An 11965-nucleotide genomic window follows, 5' to 3' on the forward strand; every position below is an offset into this window, starting at 1 on the left:
AATGTAAATTTCAATCAAAATAAAGAAGCACGAAGCTCTAATTGTCATAGGGAGGAAAAAGTCCACTACTAGCCTAGGAACTAGGATTACTGAATTGCTTGCTTATTAGTATCCTGCAATTTACCTGTTAAAGAGATGGCAACGCAATTATATCCTATCTCATTCTCACATTGCATATTACAAACATAATACAACCAATAACTACATTTTTCAACATTGGCATCAGTATTTCTGAACATGATATTGCGCATTATAACACGTTGAATAGAAGGTTACATGTCCTGTTGACAGACAGGCGTTATTGCAGAAAACAAACCTGACATAACAACTTAAAAACATACCCAAATTTCCTTTCTTTCATAGTAGTTGTCCAAGCAAAAAACTGCTTTGCTTTCAAAAGATCTTGGTTTGGGTGTGAAAGTTGAACGCCGAACCTATACATAAAAATATAGAATAAAACAAAACCAGAAATGGTCACTAAAATGTCACAGTATTGATACTAATAACTAGTAATTGAATCTTAAAACTACTATAAGCACGTTGCGTAGGAAACTATAAGAGAAGCCTAGTTAGGATTATTGACAGCGAAAAGAATAAATATTATCAAGTGAGATTGATCACAATAGTGAGAAGACATGCATCGCTGCTTACATATATTATTAGTTACTGAAAGATTGATCACCACAACAAGAAAACATGTATATATACATGTTGTTGTTATAGAAAATATAATGAGGATGGCACATAACTAACATATAGCATAGTGCATACACGTGTTTAAGACATAATACAAAAATATGAAATGCACACTTAAATTCTAAGTCACAGTCTTTAACACACAAAAGAAAAGAATTAGGGCCCTCCCAGACTTCAAACAAACCAAAAAAGCATCGTTACTTTTTGTTATTTCTCGAAACAATAGACTTTCTATTACTACACAATCATATGCTCTTTTACAAGCACTTTAATTTTTACACTATCTATACAAAAAAGAAAAGTTCAATTATGCTATCAGGTTAACCAGTACATGCTAAGGCCCATAATATCAACAAATCAAGGTGCCATTCAAGATGCCAAATTTGGATAAAATTTTGGAGGGGATCACCAAATTAGTAAATTGGTAATTACAACTTTATAAAAGGGATGGTGGCATCAAATTGAGTTTAAAAGGAAACAAGAGAGATGAGCGCAAGAGGGTATAATTAAAATGTCGGATTGTCAAAATATTATAATTCTTAGAAGAGGGTAAAGCAAACAGTTACAAGGATGACAAACCTACCAAAAAAGACTGCAATGTGGAAGATATAAGGTGATCGTCTATACTCATGTGCCATATTTATAGCTAACACATCAATCCATAAACAGATTTGAGTGTTACAAACCTGCAACTCAAAGAGAAATGGAAATTTAGTGTCTCTATCACAATTAAGGAGACTGGACCAGTACTTACTATCTCTAACACGCCGATCCAGGTACCTTGCAGCTCCTCCTATTGTAATTATCATAGCTCCACTACCAACTCTGTAAGAGAAAACTTGTAGAAGCAAATTTCCTTCTTATACCAACCAACACACTTTATATTCTATAAATATAGTGCACATTAAGATATAATCAATTTTAATTTTTAAGCATAAGTACACTTCATATTAGATATTATAAACATCATAAACAAAATGCGGTAAACATAAAGATGCCATATCGAATAACCTCACCTTAAAACTAGAAGCAAACAACTAAAAAATAGTCATACACAGATAATTCAGTCATCAGTGGTTCCCCATTCTCATCTTTTTCGCCTCTCCGCTTCATTGAAAACCTACAGGACCAAATACAACAATAATACATCAAGTTGAAGTAATTAACATTGTCAATAGAAATACAGAGGAGAACACAGATGCTCGAATGAAATCCATGAAAACCAAGAACCCCACCACCAACATCAGTAAATTTATTCACATCATTATGGAAGAAGGATTGCCTAACTAGTAAGCATCCTCTATAGTTATCAATATTATTAGTCAACTGAAAATGACATGTCCAGAACAAAATATGGAACAATAACAATAACAATAATTGCTTAGATGCATGTTGTCTAAGGATAATATCCAAAACCCTTAAAGCCTCCTGAGAGTTCTCAGACTCCTGACCACTCCAAAGCTTATGTGATAGACTGCATGGAAACCTTCGCAACATAAGATATTTCGACCTTGTAAGTTTTGGACAGGTAAGGTCTACGCAACCGATTACAATTGTTTTGTTAGGACTTCCATCAGCATGAGGACTAATATTTCCATTGCTCCTACGAACAATAACAAAGAGGACAAATTATGTGATAACAAAGAGGACATAACTGTACGTAACAAAAGAAGAAACAAATTTAAAGAAGGGCATACCTATTAGATGATATATCTTCAAGCACAACAGTGAACTCGAGCTATTTCTCGGAAGAGCCCCAATAATGAACAAACTCTTCTCACCATCATATGCGAAGTAGAGAGGATAACCTGCCTTAGAAATCAAACCAAGTAGAGAGGATAACCTGCCTTGTAGCAACCGCCTCACATATATTAAAACTAAATGATAAAACTTCAACTTCTCATATTTTTGGATTTTTCTAATTAAACGGGGATCCGAAAAGAAATCATTTAAACACTATACAACATGAAGGAAAAGTAAAAAAAATATCTATAAACATTTTTAATTGCATATAATAAACATCGAGTTCGTACTTTAATAGAAGAAATCAACTCCCAAACTCAATAAACGCCCAAATTTGTTAAGAGAAAGAATAAAATTTAAACAAACTATGAAGAAATATTAACCCAACCTTGCTAATTAAAGACGGGTTCACCTAGTTGTAGAAAGCAAACTAAGAAATTGAAGGCGTGTTAAAGTAATTTTTCTCCATTTGTACTTAATTGAAAATAAAGTTTATACATTCTTAAAATGAGGGGTGTATTGTAAAATTAGGGGTAAATTCAGGGTTGAAGCTTGAAGAAGGATGGAGAGAGAGAGGGGGGAGAGGGAGAGAGAGAGAGAGAGAGAGAGAGAGAGAGAGAGAGAGAGAGAGAGAGAGAGAGAGAGAGACGGGAGGGGAGGGGTGAAGTGAAGTGAGGGGAGAAGAAAGGGGGAAAGTGAAATAGAATGGGGAAAATTAGAATTTTCAGGGAATGTATATAATTGTACTTTAGCCGTTCTTTTCAGGGGTGAAGTCATGTTTTAAACCAATGTCTATAAATCATTTAACATCGTTTAAAAATCATGCAATGTTGAAAAACCTATAAACATCGGTGGCTTTTCAGACTGATGTTAAAAGGGTGATGTCTTTTAGTCTGTTTCTTGTAGTGCTACTAACACTTTAGCACATAAAGAATTCACAGTAAGTGTACCTGCCACAACATCTATATACTGAATACCATCGTTACAGACATGTCATAAACTCTAGCTTTGGGAGGCTCATTCACTATTGGAGTAAATCCCATAATTCTCAGCGCATTACTGACTGGGGATGGTGTCTTACAATCCCTTTCTATATGTCCTGGATTTCCACGCTTGAAGCATGTAAACCCAATTATTGGAACCCTGCCTGCTTGATTCCTGGTAGGTTAATCTTTATTTGCTGGCACTCTGGCTGGTTGATTATGGAATTCCCTTCAAAAGTGCCTCTTCTGGTTACATCTATAATAGACCACATTTAACTTATTGTAAACTCCATTTTTCTTTCCACATGCCTGGCATTCTGGTAAAGCTAGCCTCTGCTGATTGGGATGATTTCCAGTGGTTGGACAGTTGCTTTGTCCTCCGTTGCCTGCATTTTGCCTTCTGAAATTAAGATTCCTTCCTGGATGAAACTTGTCTTTCTTCTGATTAAAACCTAGAAACTTCCCTGCTTGTGATTGTCCTTCACTTCCCTCAAACTTCCTTTTCTTACTCTCCTTCTCCTTCAGTGACATTTCACTTTATGTCTCCGCAATCATGGTTTCCTACACTACTCCTGCATACGTATCTAACTCAAATATAGCTACCTTCCCTCTAATCCACGGCTTAAGACCTTGCTGAAATCTCTTGGCTTACTTCATGTCAGTGCCTACATATGATGGTACAAACCTGGAAGATTCCTCAAACTTACTTTCATAATCCGCTACTAACATATTCCCCTGCTTTAACTCCAGAAACTTTAATTCCATTTGATCCTGAACAAACTGAAGAAAATACTTTTCTAAAAATAACTCCTTGAATCTATTCCAAGCAATAACATCTATACCTTCAAATGTCTTAACAGTTTCCCACCAGTAGGTGGCTTCATTCTTCAAATAGTAACTTGCAAACTGAGTTTTTTATTCCTCTATCCCCTTGACTAAAGAAAATGACTTCTCAATCTCCTTTAACCAAACTCTTGCTTCAATTGGATGTAAAGAACCTTTGAATTTCGGTGGATTCACCGCCTGAAAAGTCTTAAAGGTTACCTGAGGATTGGTCTATCTCTGTTGTTGTTGAGTTAGGTTGACTGTTTGTTGAGCCAAGATCTGAAGAATCTAGGTTAAAGTTGGGTCTATAGGACTTAGATTGGTATTCCAGTTATTGTTTTCTTGGTTGTTGTTGTTGGTTTCTTCATTTTGGTTGGTGGAATGGGTATTTCTTCTGGGAGGCTTTTCTGTAAAGAATCAAACAACTTATTTAGCCTTTAAATCAAATCCTTTTTATGAAATGTTTTTGTAAAATAGAAATATTCATTTTTAAAACATTTTTTATGGTTGAACTAAGTAAATTGCATACTTCTTCACATAATGTAAATATTTAAGGGGAAAGAGTACATGTTACCACAAGAGTTTATATCTGGTGCAGTAAGTAAAGTAAGATAAAATAGTTGTAGTAATATAAATGACAATGCTGGAATAAGGAAATGTATTGATATGTATACATATATCAAAGTTTTGTAGTACCAGCGTGAAAATGCTTCAATAAAAGCTATAGGGTATAACAGGCGTACACACTAGTTGGCAAGTCTAGTCTATATATACAAACCAAAAGTCTGCTGATACATACTACACAGTAATATACATATAATAATTATCACGACAACTGTATCATCTAGCTCCATGGAAACTACGGTCCACCAAGCCTCGCAAGATCCTCTAACACCCCTCTCGCCCACCCTAAAAGAGCATTTGAGGCCGCATACTCACAAGTAGCTCCATGTAGTCTAGCCTCAAGTATCCCCCGGGTCACATGAATCTCATCCTGAAGCTCCCTCGCACTCCTATCAACATCGATGGTCCTCACGATGTGCTGTAGCTCATGAATATGTGCCAACAGGGCCTCTCTCCCCAAAAGAAGAGCCTCATACCGATGGTATGGAACATGGCATGCAGTAAACTGGAAAGATACACCCGCAACTGAATGTCCAGTAGAGTCAAAATCAGCAGGTGGGGGTCGTCGAATAGGTGGTCTCATACAAGGGGTGGAATAGCTCGCAGAGGTACATCCATCACAACATGAGGTAATATGGCTAACACTGGAGGAAGAACAGGGCGTGGATCAAATGATGGTCCTCAAAATGAAGGCTCTGAATGATCAGATGGTACAGGAATAATAGAATCTGCCATCGCTGCTATCTGAAAATCACATCGCAAGATAAGAATCTCGAATCACAACACAAATCATACCAAAACCTACTATAAAGTCGCACTCATCCTCTCGATGTCCTATCTTTCTATTTCTTACACCTAATTCTAACCCACTACCCATCCCTGAAAATCTAGGCTTGTGTCAGTGACTTATAACCTGTAGCTCTGATACCTAACATGTGACGCCCTCCAAACCCGGGTCAGAAGTTTGGGGTTCACAACATACCCACACACACACAATATATAAACCTGTTTATGAAAACAATATATGCAAGGACCCTACTTACCATAATCATGGATCGCAACAGGTTAAACTATGCACACAAGCCACAACCTTATTTACATTACAAACGTACCAAATCCCAACTAGTTTAACTTACATCTAGATAAAACATTCTTACAAACTTTCAAACTCAAAACTAAAACAAAAGTCTCCAGCTAGCTTATTCCGTCTTAACCTGGAATCGTAGCTCGCACACTTGTCTAGGGATCCTCGCTACCAATAACTTTCTTTTTAACTGGAAAAGAACATAAACAGATTCGCAAGAGTGAGCTAACTAGCTCAGCAAGTCACAATGACAATACTGAGATTAAACAATGATCACTTGAAAAGATTTAAGGAATCAAGTTTCTTGTTAAGAAATGATTAGAATCGGATATTCTCCTTTATTTTAAAAACTAAGGTTAGGCTACTGATCACTCACGCACTAACCCCGAGCAAAGCACACTGCTCTACTCTATATACTGGATCCAAGGCACACATTGGCCTAATACGACCACGAATCTGGTCTGACCACGAATCTGGTCCACATTTAGAAAACAATCCAATTCTAGAATAATAACATAATAAATAATGTAAATTAATAAATGGAATCATAAATAACATATGTTTCAAAGTATAGGGTGTTTCGCAAACACCATAAGTGTATAACAAGGTATGTGTTAAGATTAGCTTCCATCCTGGGAAAAAATCAAATATTAGAAAAACAAAGGTTAATGGTTACAAGGATTAGTATTCTGATGTATAAGGTATGAATGTTCGTATGTTAAACAAATTTATTTCGGTAAACAGTGTATGGTATGTATGTATTTGTTGAGTAGTATAATATATCTGTGGTTTGTATCTGGGAATTCAATAATTGATGGTTTACAAATAATAAGGCTTACGGCTCAAGATCAACAAGTAGAATCAGGGTTTTAAGTTTAAGTACTTCAAAGCACTTCCAATATAAAACAGGAACTATTTGGAATACTAAGCAAAATATTTCAAGAAAGGTTAAGAACACTTGCCTTCTCTCAACTGGATTTCACTTCACTTGCGCTCGCCTATTGACTCTTACTCACCGATTACACTCTTTTCCTTTATACGCCTTGCTTCCTCTATTAAATAGTACAAGTATCTATCAATACTTATTCTTATCTTAATATATTCGTTACAAGCTTCTATCTACCCTTCATTTCACCCAAATCCGACGTATGGATTAAAAGTTACGATAAAAATTGTCAAACAATATATGCATAAGCTTATTACACATCAATCAGATCATATATAGCACATAGCACGTAAGATATTTCATAAAAAAAACTTCAATGAAAGTACAGGGTTAAAATGATTTTCTGGGTATTTAATATGAAATTTTAAACACATTTCGGAATTAAAATGAGTCAAAGAATCATTTTATAAATAAATAACAGGGTTCGAAAACCCAAATCTGACTTTAAAATTATTTAATAATAATTATCGAGACTTGAACATAATTTAAAATAATATTTTAAAACTCAAAACTATTTTTCAGAATTTTTAAATCAAAAGAAATAATTAAATATAATTAAATAATCAATTAAAATCAATTAATAACTAATTAAATCAATTAATCAATTAATATTTAAATTAATTGACCAATTAAATAATTAATTATTAACTTAAATTAATTCTTTATATAATTCAGATTTATTTTTGAATTAAAAAATAATTTTCAGAATTAAAATAATGATTTTTGTATTTTTTAAATATTAATATTCATTTTTCTGAAATTAAATAAATAGAAATATGATTTTTGAAAGTTTTTAAAACAGAAATACTGTTTTTAAAAGTTTTTAAAACTAAAATCTCATTTTTATAACTTCTGGAAACTCCAAGGACAGAAACTTTAATTTCATCCCTCCCCCTTCTTCCTTCGTCGTTGACGGTCGAATTCCATGGCCGCCGCCATGGAGCTTTTCCGGTCGCCTGAAACCAACCCGGAACTGCATGAAATTAACAGGACTTGTCCCTTTTGATGCCAACAACACAATTGCAGCATCTGTTTCAACAAACGATGTAGATTTCGACCGGAAAATCCGGTCAAAGCTTCGCCGCCGGCGAGCACGAACCCGTTATCTTCTGTTCATGAAACTTATATCAATCGATTCCTTATTCCACGATCTATACACTGGTATAAACGAATTAATCTAATAACCCTTGAATCAAAAATGCCCAAATTCAATTAAGAACATTCAAACTAATTATAAACCCAAAGTTTTAAATCAGAGAATCAAACACAGATTTGGACATGTTATTGAACTCCAAATTCAACATATGATAAACCAAAATGATCAAAATCAAATTCTCTACAACATGCAAGCATCAAATCATACAAATGACATCAAAATCAAAAATTCGTAATTATACCCAAATTAATTCAAAATTAATTAAAAATATTGAAAAAATATAACGCCCCCAAATTCGGGGTCAAGAATCTAGGCCGTCACGCAATCCTTCAATCATGTGTACCCTGCATTAGCTCAATAATCCAATAATTCCATATCACAGACCCCCAATCTCACACACTCACAAGTTATAGCCTTGGAAATGACGTACAACAAGTATCATCTGTTATTAGAACTCAAATGTACTTTACAGGATCTCAAACAATTATTCATAACCTCTACATGAAGTTACAATAATTATGACTGATATCTTATACATATCTGATACTCTGGCACACTGGCACACCTGAGAAAAAGCTTCCAGGGATCCTCCCCATGACTGCGAGCGACTAAGTCCCACATCGGCATACTGGTTATCTGTTGTGTTGTGTCATTTAAAAGAAAGCAATAGTGAGCTATAATGCCCAGCATAATAATGTACATTGTGAAAATGACTGTATGATAAACTCATGTAAAACATCATATATGATAATTACGTTTTATTCAAAAATATTTTTCCTTGGTGACACACACCTTCTCATGAAAACAATTCTTTAGTGGATTTTATTATCCTGCGAATACCTTAATGGTAAACCCAGCACCTAGGCTTGGGTTACGGTATTGCATCACAATTTCAATTGAAAGAATAGGACATTCGTTGGAGCCACCGCATACAATGATCAGTCATACTACGAAAATAGTAACCTTTTCTATATGTAGATGGAAGATTCCCTTTTATTATCGGTTATCACCCTGGGCGCATTCGGGCCTTTTCTGTGTCCGTCCCTCTCAGGTACACACTTCGCGTCTATCCCTCTCAAGACACGGTTTTGCACCCATCCCTCTCAGGTACGCATACTCCACATGTTTATCGGTATATAAAATGCTTTCTCATATGGTAGTAAATTGGTAGTCTCCCTAGTCCACGAAGTACTAGAGTCTACCCCTCCTTGTCCTTGTAAGAATCCCATCATATTTATGGAACTTATATTGTTCCCTAAGCATATTGCTTGTTGATAGGTACACTTGGATATGTACGTATATATTTGTACTTCCGAGAATTTTCGGAGGAAGTACTAAGGATGTGAGTTGACCATTGTCAACATATTTGTTATATAAGGGGGAGTTTCTTTTGAAACTATATTCAAAATATTTAAAATAAGTCGAGATAATATTCTCCGACGATCTAAAATTATTCGAATGATTTTCCGAAAATCAGAAAGTATATTAAATTAGGATCCATGATTTTTAAGTCATAATAAACCCTTTAATAAATAACAAAATGATAATCGATAAATAATTAACCTCGAATGAGTTTATTCTTTAAAAGAATATTTAAAATACTATTCCTCAACTAGTTTATGTCTACGCAATCAATAATCTTTAATGTTTAATCGGGTTTGAAATAAATAATCGTTGGAGTATACTTCTCCTATAATAAAGGAATAGGTATATAATATTTATTGTTCGAATACTAAAATATAGTTGAGGGAATATGATCGTTGGGAAATCGTTTTAATAAAAGTTCGAGGTATTTTAATGTTTCGTAAGTGGAAGTTGAGTCCATTTAAAACGTACTTTTATGGACTCTTGATTGTCCTAATATTACCGGAATGATTTCTGGGTTTTCATCTTAAAATCCCGACCGACTCTCAGTCTTATAATTATACATCACGCTTAAAGTGAAAATAAATATTTTACGATACATATACTTATCGTACAACATCGCTATATTATGCAAAAGTTCAACAGCTATGTATCATGGCAAACATGGTATTTATGCAATTATAATAAAACAATCCTTTCACAACACAACAGTAAGTGGAGTTGGGTTCGTAAATTTGCCTAGGTATCTCGAGGTGGAGGATGCTCTAGGTCCCGCTCGGAAATCTATAATCATAACATAATTCACTTTGTTAGGTCTTGTCTAATTTACGGCTACCCGCACTCATGCGCTAATTATTATGCACCCTCTCAACTTATTTTATCCTTATTATTCTTTTAAGTCCTTATTCACATCATAGTCGCTTCATTTTTCAAAGAATCTTAAGTTCATTTTCATTTTCGCCGTCGGCTCCGCTTATGGATTTTATGGTTTCTAATCGCGCGGTCTCAACTTCGATATTTTTATAAAACTGAAAAATCATTATTTTCACTTGAAATTTTTATGGCAATTAGGAAACTCAATATGCTACTCTCTGTAAAAATTTCATGATTTATGAATGTTGTGGATATGTTGTGAACTTGATGATTTCATTAACAAAACACCTTGGTAGATTTTACTTAGTGAAAAATGTAGCACTCGACGGATAAGGATTATAGTCCCGACGGATGACTCAATATAGTCCCGACGGATGATGATTTATTATCCATCGAGTGAGTAGCTTGTGTAACAATAAGTCTGTAGCACATTTCTGCATACACATTGTTTAGATTCTGTAAGTAGTACTCAAGTCATGTTGACTTTAACTAGATATGCAGAATAGGTTGATTAATTGTACATAGATGATGTCTTTTAATTCTGCATAAATGAAATGAAGTCAAGTGCCAGATTGCTACCTGACGGATAAACAACAATGCCACTCGACGGATGATCAACAAGGCAACCTGACGGATGATCATGAACCGATGGATAAAGAATTCAAACATCTGTTGACAGTGACAACACAATCACATGCGTCGAGTGTATGCAAATGAAATGTGGAAGCCTATTCAAATGGGTTTTAGAGAAAAAAAAGCATTGCCATTTCCATGCTATTATGAAGATATTCAAAGATGCTGGAATAGAGTAATGAAGCAGCATAGTATTAGACTTGATAGGTTTTGTTTTATTATCTTATCTCATTACTTTGTAATCTTGGTGATATATAAACCAAGAAGTAGGAAATAGAACAACAAGAACACTAAGCAAGAATTTCTAAGAGAAACATTTGTAAGTTGTATTTTTAGCATTTCTCTACAAACTTAGTTGTTCATATTTGTAAGCAGTTGTGAGCAAATCTTGCTACACAGAGTTCTCTTGATATAATATATATCTCTGGTGGATACATTCAAATCCACCAGAAAGTTTTTAAAGACTTGTGTTTTTTTTAATTACTTGTGTTTTGATTCATTCCAAGTTATTATTCCGCACTTTGCAAATCAATTCACACAGATATATATTTTTAAGTTAGAACACTTTTAACCAAGAAAAAGTTTCAAGAATTCCATTTAACCCCCCTTCTGTAATTCTTGTTGCATTATTAGGGACTAACAATTGGTATTAGAGCAAGCTCTTGATAAACAAAGAGTTTAAAGATCACAACAAAACAGCAAGATGAACAAGAAGGATGTTGGAGTCAAGATTCCTTTTCTGGATAAAGATAATTACCATCACTGTAAGGTAAAGATGCATCTTCATTTACTTTCTCAAGATGAGGCTTATGTAGATTGCATAGAGAGAGGCCCTCATGTACCAATGAGAGCTGCAACTGAAAATGAGCCATCTGTCCCCAAGCCAAGGCATGAATGGTCTGATCCTGATATTGAACAAGTCAGGAAAGATAAGAAGGCCATGAATATCTAGTTCAATGGAGTTGATGGTGACATGTTTGACAACATCATCAATTGCAAAACTGCCAAGAAAGTTTGGGATACAATACAGATTATCT

The 11965-nt window shown here is 34.6% G+C and overlaps 1 long non-coding RNA gene across 6 annotated transcripts; it reads right to left on the minus strand.

Annotated features, from left to right (window-relative positions):
- Window positions 1-367: 367 nt before the first annotated feature.
- Window positions 368-2245, minus strand: LOC141706361 (uncharacterized). Of its 6 annotated transcripts, XR_012568784.1 has the most exons (5): window positions 2113-2245; window positions 1713-1816; window positions 1477-1521; window positions 1280-1382; window positions 368-434 (listed from the first exon to the last, which is right to left on the minus strand). It is a non-coding gene; the product is annotated as an uncharacterized LOC141706361 (long non-coding RNA). The 6 variants fall into 6 exon arrangements; XR_012568783.1 differs by having other exon boundaries at window positions 1280-1582; XR_012568782.1 differs by having other exon boundaries at window positions 1713-2228.
- Window positions 2246-11965: the final 9720 nt, after the last annotated feature.

Source organism: Apium graveolens, chromosome 2 (genome assembly GCF_009905375.1).
Source record: "Apium graveolens cultivar Ventura chromosome 2, ASM990537v1, whole genome shotgun sequence".
In the NCBI taxonomy this organism is placed as follows: Eukaryota; Viridiplantae; Streptophyta; class Magnoliopsida; order Apiales; family Apiaceae; genus Apium; species Apium graveolens.